Source organism: Poecilia reticulata, linkage group LG1 (genome assembly GCF_000633615.1).
Source record: "Poecilia reticulata strain Guanapo linkage group LG1, Guppy_female_1.0+MT, whole genome shotgun sequence".
Taxonomy (NCBI): Eukaryota; Metazoa; Chordata; class Actinopteri; order Cyprinodontiformes; family Poeciliidae; genus Poecilia; species Poecilia reticulata.
The window spans coordinates 2,257,055-2,269,736 of NC_024331.1; the positions used below are offsets into that span (position 1 = coordinate 2,257,055).

At 37.2% G+C, this 12,682-nt stretch overlaps 1 long non-coding RNA gene across 1 annotated transcript in view; it reads left to right on the forward strand.

Moving 5' to 3' along the window:
• LOC108166306 (uncharacterized) overlaps nt 1-3,666 on the forward strand; it is a 15,049-nt gene extending 11,383 nt beyond the window's left edge. Inside the window, exons 3-4 of the long non-coding RNA XR_001776626.1 lie at nt 2,078-2,276; nt 3,623-3,666. This is a non-coding gene — a long non-coding RNA (uncharacterized LOC108166306). The remainder of the gene's footprint in view (nt 1-2,077; nt 2,277-3,622) is intronic.
• Nucleotides 3,667-12,682: the final 9,016 nt, after the last annotated feature.

Genomic DNA, 12,682 nt, shown 5'->3' on the forward strand with positions numbered 1-12,682 from the left:
AAACAAAGCTAACTTACAAGTAACTTTTCAGCAAATAATAACGGTTAGTAATGTCTTTCCAAAAGATGTTTTAGGCAAAAAAAAAAAAAAAAAAAAAACTTTTGGCAAAAAAATTATTGCTAATTATTTTAGGAAGGTGGCGATATAAGAGCTTGTTTAAAGTTAATAATTCCCTAATATTGATGAAAAAGTATTTGCTCCATTGGCAGATTGTTTAACTTATTACAAGACATTTTTCCCAGTGAGAGAACCAACATGTACTTTTTTAAAGTACTCACTAATCTTACCAAACATGGAGAACCAACATCGAGTTTTATCAGAACACGAGTCCGGAGAAACCCCTACTAGTTTATAAATGATGTACTTATTCTTATTAAACATGGGGAACCAATATTTAGTTTTGTACTTTTACATTTTTGTCTTTCTTTTGGTTTTGTTATTTTGTTTGTATTTCCTCCTGTAAAGCACTTTGAACTGCCTTGTTGCTGAAAAAGTGTTATTTAAATAAAATAACATTTCCTTACCAATGGCACTATAGTACTTTTTCATCCACATTAAGGAATTATTGACTTAGAACAAGCTCCTATTTGCCAACAAGTTACTGGTAAGTAACTTGTTGGCAAACAAGTTACTTGCCAGTAACTTGTTTGCCAACAAGTTACTGTTAGTTTTGTCTTACTAAGATATTTGCACTAGAAACTAGATCTAAAATACTTAATTGTTTGTGTGGAGTTGGCTTTATGTTACTTTGTGTTTATTTTACACGTGCTTATCTAGAAGGAGCAGTGGTAGCATTCCTGAGATTATTGTGTAACTTTTATATGTAACACATATGAGTAATTTTACCTTAAGCACATGGGGAGAAAGACCCAGAATTCCAAGAATCTCAACAAAGTAACTTTTATTTTCCTCAAACGTCCCAAGTTAAGCATGGCAGGTTGAAATCTGGTCTGTCAAGGGAAATGCAATCTTTCAGTGTGTCTAAAAAGTATTCATCCTCTTGGACGTTTAACTTTTTTTATTGCTTTTACTAATCAATCGTGATCAACAAAATTTGGCTTAAGCAAAAAAAGAAATACATTAACCTCCTTTAATGTCAAAGTAAAAACATGTTATTTTTTACAGAGAAATGACAGTTTACATTTACCTGGGTATTTCAGGTCGTCGTGTTGCTGTAAAATAAGAAGCCATAGTTCTCTTGCAAATGGGTTTTCCGAAATTGTTCTGCATTCATTTCAGCTCTCAGGGCTGCTGAGAAGTTTCCAAAAAGTCTGATGCTGCCACCACCAGAATTCACCATGGTAACAGTGTGTTTGTGATGCTGTTGGCTAAAAAACAAAATTCTGGTCTCATCAGACAGAAGAACTTTCTTCTGCTTGACCACACATTCTCCCATTTGCCTTTTGGCAAATTCTAATCAAGCTTTGACATGTGTTTTCTTCAACTAACTGCCTCTCTCCCAAAATGCTTTGACAGCAAAGAACCTGGGCAGCAGTAGTTGGTCACCCAGTGTGTGAGGACGGCCTGATCTAGGCACCATATTTCTTTCATTTCTTGATGACGGATTTAGCTGAACTCCAGGGAATGTTTGGTGGCTTAGAGAATTTGAAGGATGAAAACATGTAATTTCAGCCTAGATACACCAGAAAATTGCAATGAAATGATTTTCAAATATTTGTCATACGTGCCTGTCCATTTAACACAACTATTACCAATAACTTTAGAGAAATCCAAGTGAACTCCTTAGACAGTGGAAAACACTCCAGTAGTTGAATTAAAACAACATTGTAAGACAGAATGTGAGTTACCAGGATGGTGTACGGTCTTATTAGGTTTTGGGGAGTATTCAGTTTTTGACAACAATAATTTATTTTCATAAATGAAATCATCACTTGAAAGCTGCTTTTGGGACTTACTCATATTATCTTTGTTTATATTACAATTATTTTATGACTTGAGAACAGGAAAAAATGTCTACATTCTTCGCGGTCCATGATTGTTCATTCAGCCTCGGTAATTTTCTTCAAACTTAGTAGCATGTGTTATTCACTTTCCGTTTTTTTTTTTTTTTTTCCAGGATGTCAAAAGATTTCCTTCAAATCCACTCGACTGTAAAAATACAGCATATAATCACGGTTAAAGCTTTCCCCTTTTGGAAGCAATCTCCCTCCTGCGTGCCGAGGAACTGTGACTGATAACCGGAGCACATTGTGGAAGAGAGGCAGTCTGTAACCACCTGACTGTAGGGACATTATAATGATAAGCTTGTTGAAGAGGTAAAGTCATGACTTTTCTATCCCTGCTTTAATAATGCTGGTTTATAAGCGCCCTCCTTTGCCTGGGCACTTTTGATCAGAGCTGAAGTAATACTTTCTTCTTTTTTTACTACATTAGCATTCTTCTAAAAGTACAGTTTCATGGTTGCCATGAAAGATGTTATATTATGGTGTATTATGTGCATAAAACTGACAGGACATCAGTTCTGTTTCTCCTCACTGACTTGCAGGTGGAACATTTTGCTTTGTTGGCAAATAATCTGCCCTCAGGACATGTAGAGACAGGCAGGCCCGAGCAGCATTATTATATCTCAGCATGTTCCTTTTTGGTGGAATGCTGGTCTGCTTCACAATGGAAACATTTTTGTATGTGGCAAGTTAACTTGTTATTAGACAAAGAGTTTAATTGGTATGCACTTTGCATGCTTACATTTCCTCCGCTAAGCTCTGAACGGGGAAGCAGTGCCATGAGAGAGATGCAAATCAGAGGAGCAGCAGGCGGAGAGTGACATTCATCAATGTTTCATGACCTCCATCTATTTCAGAGGCAAACTGGCAAATTCAGAGTGGAGAAACATTAGCAAGAACCACATGCATGCATAAAGCCAGGCCGGAGCGCCGAGGGTCGTAATAATTGCCTGAATCAGTATTTTATTTTATTTTTTACATTTAGAAGGATAAAAACAGTCTGATTAAATAAATCATTCAGGAGGTTTTTGTCCATGCAGAAGCCTGAATGCTCTCCTTGCTCCATTAGACACCATGAGGTGAAGTCTGTTTGTGTCCTGGGCTCAAGGGTTGCACTTTTATTAGTTTTCACCCTCAAAGTCTGACATTGTCTCCACCATCTGCTGGGGCGTCGACAGCACACAGGTCTTAATTCAGTTATTCAAACAGGAAATAGATACGATTCCTTCTGTGTTTAAACTAGTTTTTCAAGCTGTTAGAATGATCCTCAGTGTCTGGATCAAGCTAGAGACCTGAGGCAGAGAAAAAGTGCAGAGCCACTGAGTGTTTATTCACCAACATTGAACATACAACAGACAACCCCGCTTCACAAGTGACCTGGCGTCTCAGCAGCAGTCTCTCAGTGCTTCAGGCTGACCGTCTACGGTTACAGTCCACCAGCCCTCCCATTAGCAGACCCACCATGAAACACCGCAAACAAAATACATACACACACACACAAACAAACTTCCTCAAAAGTAGCTGAACCATCAAAAGTAACAGATGCTAACAAATATAATTTATCACTAAGCACCTCTAAAAGCACATTTCTCTAGATATAAATCTGACAGTAGTCTCTCCCTTCCATCCATAATGGTCCCATCTGGAACCTTTCAAAGGTGCTGAGGCACCGGGGGAATGTTTTAGCCTGAACACCCTGCAGAGGAAGCGGCAGAGGTAAGACACATGTACACAATCACAATGCATTCAAACATCTTTCAGTCTATTTCAAAGATTAGTCAGGTAATGCTTATGTTATCTGTTTGTCTTGTTAGCAGGACATCACCAGTACCAGCTGAGATGAAGAAGATTGAAAAGCCCCACAAACTATCAATAAAATACTAATGAAGACCTTCATCTCATGAGTGAATCTAAATCATCTAATTGTAAGCAATGATTATATTTAATGTTTCTTTTATTTTCATTGTTAGGTATTAGGACACTTTATAATAAGAGTTTAAATAGTCTGTTATAGAGTAGTTTGAACCTTTACACTGTGTGAAAACTTCCTTACAGAGGCTGTCCATATCTTAAGAATTCAGCAACTGTACTTTGTTGCCTTTGTGTATGTACAGATTTTGGTCAGATCAAACTATTTGGGTAACCTCCAAATGACACCCATAAAGTACAGATATTCATCCATTCATCCACTGGCTTCCATTATCTGAGATCAGACCACAACAAAAACCCTGATGTCCCCCTGCCAAGTGAAAGTCTCCAGCTACTTCTGAAGAATTTTGAGATCTTCTCAGAACACAAAGACAAAAGTGTGAAGTAATAAAAATGCAATATGTCAACAACATACACTGTTGACATCATACAGTCAACAATGTATGATGTCCAGTGATGTTGGAAAGCAGCCACAGACATTACATTTTGTAAACTGGAGGTAGTATGAGGAGTAGGAAAGCCCAATTTTATGGGCATGATATGGCAGCTGTAAAATTTAATATTAGACATGGTAGGTGCCAGAAAAACCTCCAAGCTGCTATAGTAAGAGAGCCAGATAGAGAAACAAGACATTTCCCTCATCAAGTAAACTTCCCTGCTCATTCTGAGGCATTAGAAGGTGATTTCAGAACAGAAAGGATATGCAGTCCTTCAAGCAACTTCAGGGTTCTGTTCAAAACGCTGATACCTTGGTGGCATTCTGATCAGGTACCCAAAATTGCATCTGTAATCTAATTTCAGTTTGGGAGAGCAGAGGCTCTGCTTTGACCTCCTCCCCAAAGACAGAGCTCCTCACCTTGTTTCTGTAGCTGACCAGACACACATGAGAGGAAACACATTTAAGCAGCTTGTATCCAATATTTTGCTCCTCTGGTCTTGATCCATAAGCTTTGCTTTTTCCCCCTCACCCACTTCTTCACCATGAAGGAAGGGAGAGGTGCCTGCAATAATGCAGATTACTCACCTTTCTAATAACAATAGTATGTAATTGACTTTAGGTTTCTCTCAATTAACACTGCTCATAAGGGGTCATGTTACCTGTGCAGCCATTTAAGAACAGGTCCTGTATTCCTATATGTCTATCTGCTGTCACTTCTAATTTCAGCTCATCCAGAAGATACACAGACAATGAATGAATGAATGAATCAATCAATCAATCAATCAATCAATCAATCAATCAATCAATCAATCAATCAATCAAGTTTTGTATAGAAAATTTCAGCAAGAAAGCAGTTCAAAGTGCTGTACATCATGAAAACATAAACATCATACAGTCAACAATTGGGAAATCAGTCACAGACATTACATTTTGTCAACAGGAAATAGTATGAGGAGTAGGAAAGCACAATTTTATGGGCATGATATGGCAGCTGTAAAATTTAATATCAGACATCAGCCATTCCATCAAAAATTATTCACCGAAAAATAAAGACATTGTTTTTATGCGACAAACCAGTGACAATCCTAAGAAACTGTTAAGTATTAATGCATGATTCATGTGCCTTTCACTTGTTACTTGTGAACAGGTTAAGTTTAGTTTTATGAAGATTTACAAATTTGCACTGTTTGAGTGTTGTCGCTATCTTACAGAGAGCAAATGTCCTGAATAAATTTGACATTAAACATAATGCAAAGTATTCATGTCACCTGTGGACACAAAAACCGGATGAAGGTGATACATTGAAGCAAAATATCAACATTGCTGTCTGAGCGCATTTCCACATAAAACACAACCACAGACTTCTGACCAATCACACAACACTTGGCACAAAGCTCTGGGCGAAACAGTTCCACTCAAGCCAGAGGAGGACGCCTTCCTGTGAACAATATGACTCAATTTTTCGACACACAACAAATGAGAACTAACTTTAACTTTGACGTGTCGGGAAAAATGTAGCAGAACCTTTATTGTTATGAGTCTTGATGAAATGTAAAAGTTTTTCTGTTTCCTGAACGGATTCTCGTCAGAAACCTGACCTTCAGTGTCCAACTCAATTTGGTTTACAGTAGAATCCCTCTTTACTAGTTTGCTACACTTCATAGAAAAGTAACACCAGGCATATGTATTTGTTTTTTCATTATTTTTGTCAAATTACAGTTTATAACCAAAGTAGAGTCTGTATGTAGCTTAAGAGGTAAACTGACAGCTTTACCTTACAATTAGTTACATCACCTACATCTCTACACACACACACACACACATCCTATCAGCCTACCTCCTTCATTCTACTCCCACTAGCAAGCAAGAAACTTTCGGAAAGTTTTTTTATGTATTTTTCAGCTGTACACCTGAAGATTAAAATCCCCTTCTACTTTCACACCGAGCTGCAAACCCGAGTTGGAAATCCAAGCTTACAGTTTGCGACTTAGACTTGAGTCACTCTTAAGTTGTAAGAAATAAAGACTTCAGACTCATAACCAAATTACTTGAGACTTAAGTTGAACTTGTAGATTAGGACCAGCGCTATAAACAATCTTTATTCAATGTGAAAGTCAGCTGATATGAGTTGACTGTTTGAGTCATTATTGGTGCCTCCCTCTACATGTTTTTTCATGTCTATTTATCATGCATATATTTTTCTAACAATGGTATATGGTATCTTCCAACGACAATAGCTATAGGTAGCTACTAAGTTTGTTTTTATTTTTATTGCCTGAATTTATATCCAATTGTGTCACAAAGCTGATTGTTTTGCAAAATAGTACTTGTGTTTCTGCGTCAATCAGATGTTAAATTAATGATGAGATTATTAAGTTGAACATTGCACCTACAACTAGAGTAAATTTAAGTATGATGCTAATTAGATACACCAGGCACTTGAGGAATGAAACAGAGCTTTCAATCCCATGTTGTTGATTATTTTATTGATTCTGCTATTGCGTAAACAAAACTTTGAAACTGAGTCAAATATATGTTTTTGAACAAATATCACTTTTTCATCATTCAAATGTTTTAAATCCATCACATGGTTTTCTCTCTGACTGAGCTCTGTGTTAAAAAAAAGCTTTGGATAATTTTAGAAGAAATTAAACTGAACTTACCTCTGAGATGTCAGTTTCTCACTGCCATGCTGTCATCATTACAAAGAGACATCTGGGTCTTAATAACATCTGGTCTGATTTATTAAGGAGTTTGACAATAGCAGGTGTAACCAATGTCTCTTTCCCTTACTTTCTTTGAACACAAATGCATATGTGTATTTGGAACATGACTAACATTACATTTAATTAATTTTCAATGAAATAAATGGCAATTATGAACTGTTTCTTCCACGTTCAATTGGATGTTCCAAAAATCTTTTTATTATATTTCAAGATGCTGATTTGATTTCACAATGTACAGCAGTTCTCTTTTAGGCAGACTTGACAACATGCATCCAGTGTTTATGTGTCACGTAATGTGATGAAAGATTTGAGACTTGACTTGGAAGTGCTGTTGTGCTATCAGAACTGCATCTTCTGCAAAAAAAGGAAGGTAAAGTCCACACAAAATAAACTGTTGATTAATCTAAAATAACACTAGGTTCCACAAATTTTTTCTTGGAAGTTGTCTATGTTTTTACAACTGAATTAGGATTATTTTTCACAGCTGAATTAAAAAATGACATCCATTTTTCTCAATCAAGTCAGGTTTTAATTCTAATTTGATTTAGAGAAATMTGATCTCCTGACTGAATTGATGACATTTTTGTGACATTATCATCCGGTTTAGATAAAACTTATGTTATCTAAAAATGTTTTAGGAGAAAAAAAAGTTTTCTAACAGAGTGAATTAATTAAATGTTAACAACTTGGATTTCTGTAAATTGAATAATAAACACTAATAAGCGCAAGTACATGTAAACTGAACATTTCGTCTTCATTGTGTAAAATTCTCCGTCTCTTTTCTGTCCTGATGGAATCTCTCCTCCTGATCAATGATTCCTGAGAATCATTGATCAGATTCTCAGGAAACCGATCCAGATGTCAGAACAAGTCCTGCATTTTGATGCTCATGTGGCTCCATAGTTCTGAAGGTTGACCTGTTTGAGCAAAACCAGTGTGATTTTTGGATTCAGCTCATCAACATGACCCTAAAACAGTTGGTAAACTGTATGAATAAATATTTCTGCGGAGCTGAAGGGCAAAGTTTGCGGAAATATTTGTGTAGTCCTTGTTCAGTGAACCAGGATGAAAACTGTGTTTCTTTACATATTTTTGTTTGGTTAAACTGTACTTCATTTTTAAGTAACTAACCTCCCCACAATAATTACTCTCTAAATCCTCAGTAAAATGAACATTGCTACAGTATTTCCCTTCTGTAATGCTCAAGTCACATTCATCTCTTTCTAACTTACCTCTTCCTCAGAGCTGTGATTAGCTATTTAGCAGAAATTAGACTGGCTCTAATTTGCTAATGACCACACACTCACGCATACACACAGAACTCCACTGCTGACTCAGCACACACACCGAGCCAATGTGAAACTACACTCATACATCACACCGCACAGTGCATAAGATTAGAATAAACCTTCATTGCAAGAAGATCAAGTCAGTACAGTCAAATGTCATCGTCCTCTGACTTGCAAAACTCAAAAGTTCACTGGCGTTTTTATTTTTATTTTTTTTTCCCTTTTTGCTTATCTAATAACAATCACCTCTCAAGTGTATGACCTTTCTGAGAACAGAGATCAATACAGCGTGCCATAAAGCTGCAAGCTACCCACTGTTTACCTTGGCGTATCTTTCACCCATTTAAAAAGGTCAGCAGACTCGGTTATTCTGATAGGCAGAGAACCCTGCCCTTTCCTTTTCGGATTGATCTGAAGCTTACTCCAAAATAGAGTCGGCCCGCAACGACTGTACATCTTCTCTCTGTGCTGCTTTGAATGTGTGACAGTGCTGGTGAGCATATATATATATATAAAGTAGTTTATAAGAGTGCTCCTTCCTTTGGTACAGTTAATGTGTTGTAGCACTCTTCAAAGCTTTGAGTCAAAACAGTGTTTTATCACCAGGCAGGTTCAGCGTCGCTTTGAAGGTCTAACAAATGCTTCTCTCAGACCGGCCCTGGTTTGTTTTGTGTGCAAAATATTGCAGAGGCTGTGGTTGTGGGGGGGTGTAGGGGGAGAAGTGCCAACAGCGGCAGCGATTGAAGTTTGGGAAGAATGAAGGCTGGGGATTAGCATGTTCAAACATAGCTGTCCTGTGTAGGCCTTGATATGGCTGCACCTGGGAACAGGCTGTGTGGCGATGGCTGCCCAGAGTCCAGCAGAAGTATCATCAACTAACAACCTGTCCATTAATGAACTCATGACAATCTCTGGCTGCATTTCTATTACAAATGCATGCAGGTCTTGTGCATGGCAGCCAGTCACTCTCACCTGCATCTTGTTGTTCTCTATATTCCGCTAATGTCAAAAAACTCAATTTCGCAACTGCAGTGTTAAGATTAAGAAATTATATTAGAATCACATGTGAATAAGTTTGTTCATGAGATAAGTCATTAAAAATCATTGCAGCAATGGTTGTAGACAATTACATAAGATATATTCATAACTCAGTCACAGTGCTGGCGCTCATCATCTCTCATCCAACAGAGGAGACGTCAGCGTTTTATTCAGGTGTTGGAGCAATAAGCCCCGCCTACTTGGGAGTGTTTACTTGTGCAGTGTTTTGGGGAATTTGCAGTCGGCGATTTCACAGAAGAGTTATAAATTTAACATGTTAAAATTACACAACTTTTTATGAACTGTGTGATGCTGTGAGAATTTTAGTGGAACTATCTAAAGATTGTCCAAAAACAAACCATCATCCTCCTACTACTTCCTGTCTCCTCTGTCGTTTTCATCAGTAGTAACATCCGCTTGATGATGACGTGACCCTTGCCATCTCAAAAAAGATTTGTCATTGCAGTTTTATGAAATACATCTGCTTTGATACAGCCAAAAAAAAACATCTCATTGCATTGCTAAAACTTAATTAAAAAACTATTTTTTTCATTAAGAGAATTTATTTTTGTAATTCCAAAAGTTTTATGACCACTGATGCAAAACAGCCATGACTGGTACACCTGTACTTCTAACTTTACATGAAGTTGGTTTGTCTTTCTCTAACTGTTTGGTATAAAAACCTTCAGTCATTCTGACCTGTGCAGCTTGACACGACTCTGCAGCATGATGAAACTAATGCCTTTAGCTAGCTGCCCTTTCACTAAACACGCCAGTTGCACTGGCAGAAGTGATTCATGCTTTTGCACAGCATAAGCACAGTTTAAATAAGCATTTAAACTGTGCTTATTTCAGAAAATTGCCTTGGCCCATTCGGTTTCTTTGTTATGGCAACACACTGAGCAAATGTCAGAAAGAATACACTGACTTCGAGCTTGGCTGTAATGTCAAAAATTACATGAGTGTAAGCGAGAGAGCAAAGGTAACTGAAGAATCAGGGAATAAATGGTTTTATCAGTTTTGTGAATGTTAAATGGAAAAAAACCAAAACTGGTTTCTTCTCATACTATGTTGTGTTTATGAAAGCGTAAAGATTTTCTTTACCAAGCAATCCATTGTTCCATAAATGAACATAAGCTGATGAGTCTTCCCAGTATAACTCTGTCAGATACAGTTGATTCAGCTTCACTCATTCAGAACATTCACACATGCTGTTTTATCCAGTATTTCTCTTTGGTTTTAATGTGATTGATGATGATTAAGAACACACATACATTTGGTGAGCTTAGAAATCTGAATAAATTCAGAAATAATGACTTAAAAAAAAAAAAAGTCCCAGATTAATCACAAAGTTTTTTAAGAGGAAAATTAAAACAATGAACAACGTACTCTGAAGAGTAACAGTAAAGGGAATACTTAAAGGTAAGACTTCCATCACATTGTTTTGATCTGCATTTCAGCGTTATAGGAAGATGCACAGCTTTCCATCAATAATGTTCCACCACTGCCTTCCACTGGGCACTAATAAAGCAATTTTTAAATTTCACAGCCTACTTTAGGTTTCGTTGCTATGACATAGAAGTGCGACATGAACATTCAGACTGCAGATGCTTTGGAAACAATCATGTATTTGAATTAGTGCCACTCATGGAAGTGCCACAGATTGGATATGGTGATTGGACGATGGAAAATGAGCATTTCAGACAGCAAGGGAAAAGTTGAATATTGGTCGCATTTGGGCAATAAAGGTGGATTTGGTTTCAAGAAACATCCTTTGACCACCTTCAGTCTCCTGAGACATTGTCACGGGGTGGCATGGATCCATGTTTTTATGCTGTTTACATCAACCTACATCAGATTCTTGTGGCTGAAACAAAACTTGTCAAATCAGGCAATGGTTTTAATACCTGTTATTATCAGATTTTCATGTAAAACAGCCTCAGTTTAATAACAGATAAAGGCCGCAATAATTTAACAAAAAAAGTCATTAAAAATATTTTTTATTGACCTGGGTGGCACACTGGTTGATTTAATTGATGGATGTTGAAAAAAACTACTAATACCATTTCAAAATGTTTAAAAGAAATGACTAGATACCCACTGAATACTTTGTGGGGAAGTTGCAGCCAAATGTTGAAAATTCTCAACATAGGAAATGATTGCAAGAATGTTAGGGGTATGTAGTTAAAGTTTACTGTTAATAAAATGAACTTACTGCATTAAACCTCTGTTAAGGTGTCAATGCTTTATGTTAAATTAGTCTTATAGGAACATATATTCTATATATTCTAACTTACTGAACATAACTGATGTTAACAGTCGCTGGTTATGTGAAAAAAATGGAAAAGTGTCTGGTGTGGTGAAAATGCAGCTGTTCATGAAGTGGGTCTGGAATCAGGCAGGTGTTGGTCCTGGTTTGAACTTACTGTGCAAACCACCTCTTGATGAAATTACACAAGAAAGGCGGAGTACGTAAAAACCAGAAGGGAAAGATGAAGCGTGTAGCGGGAGGAATTTTCAAGATATTTAAATCCAATATTTTTTTAAGGGATCAGATATACATAAATTAATGTCAGGCAGAATTCCAACGGAGCGAGGAAATGATAAAGTAAGATAGTACAATTGACAGACTGCTGTGACTAATCTCAGGAAAAGCTTTCATCTACCATTTTTGAGCCCGCAGCATATTTCAGGTGAATTAATGCAAGAGAGGGAAAAAAAACAAAAAAAAAACTAACTATTTCACACCATCTTTCTCAGAGTCGGAAAACGACAGACCATTTCCCACCATGCAAAGCTTCCTTTAGGCAGGACTTTAAAAGGTTCTGATACATTTCTAATGACGGAACACATACTTAAATATAGATATAAAAAAACACCCATGCCGGTGAAGAGTTCTCCCAGGAGACGTAATAAGTCAGCATGTTTAGTCTCTTAATATAATTGATGAAATGCTGTTTTACTCGTAACTGTTTTGATGCCGTGCTCTGTGATGCTCTTGGAACAAAATGCTGCTACAGTCAGCCCCCCTACAGAGAAGCTGCTTCAAATATCTGTCAAAGTAGGGGAGGGGGAAAAAAATCACTTTTTTTTCTCTTCCTCTTCCTCCTGCTCTTGTCAGCCGGAAATAACAAGGGGAATATTCCATCACTTGTCTCATTTTCTTGGCCTGCCCCATGCTCTTCCCAGGCAGGAAAATGCCAATAAAAGAATATTGAACCAGATAACACAGTATGACAGTGTTGCTTTAGTGAGGTGTCAGTGACATTACAGAGGATTGCTCCCGAAAGTGGAAAA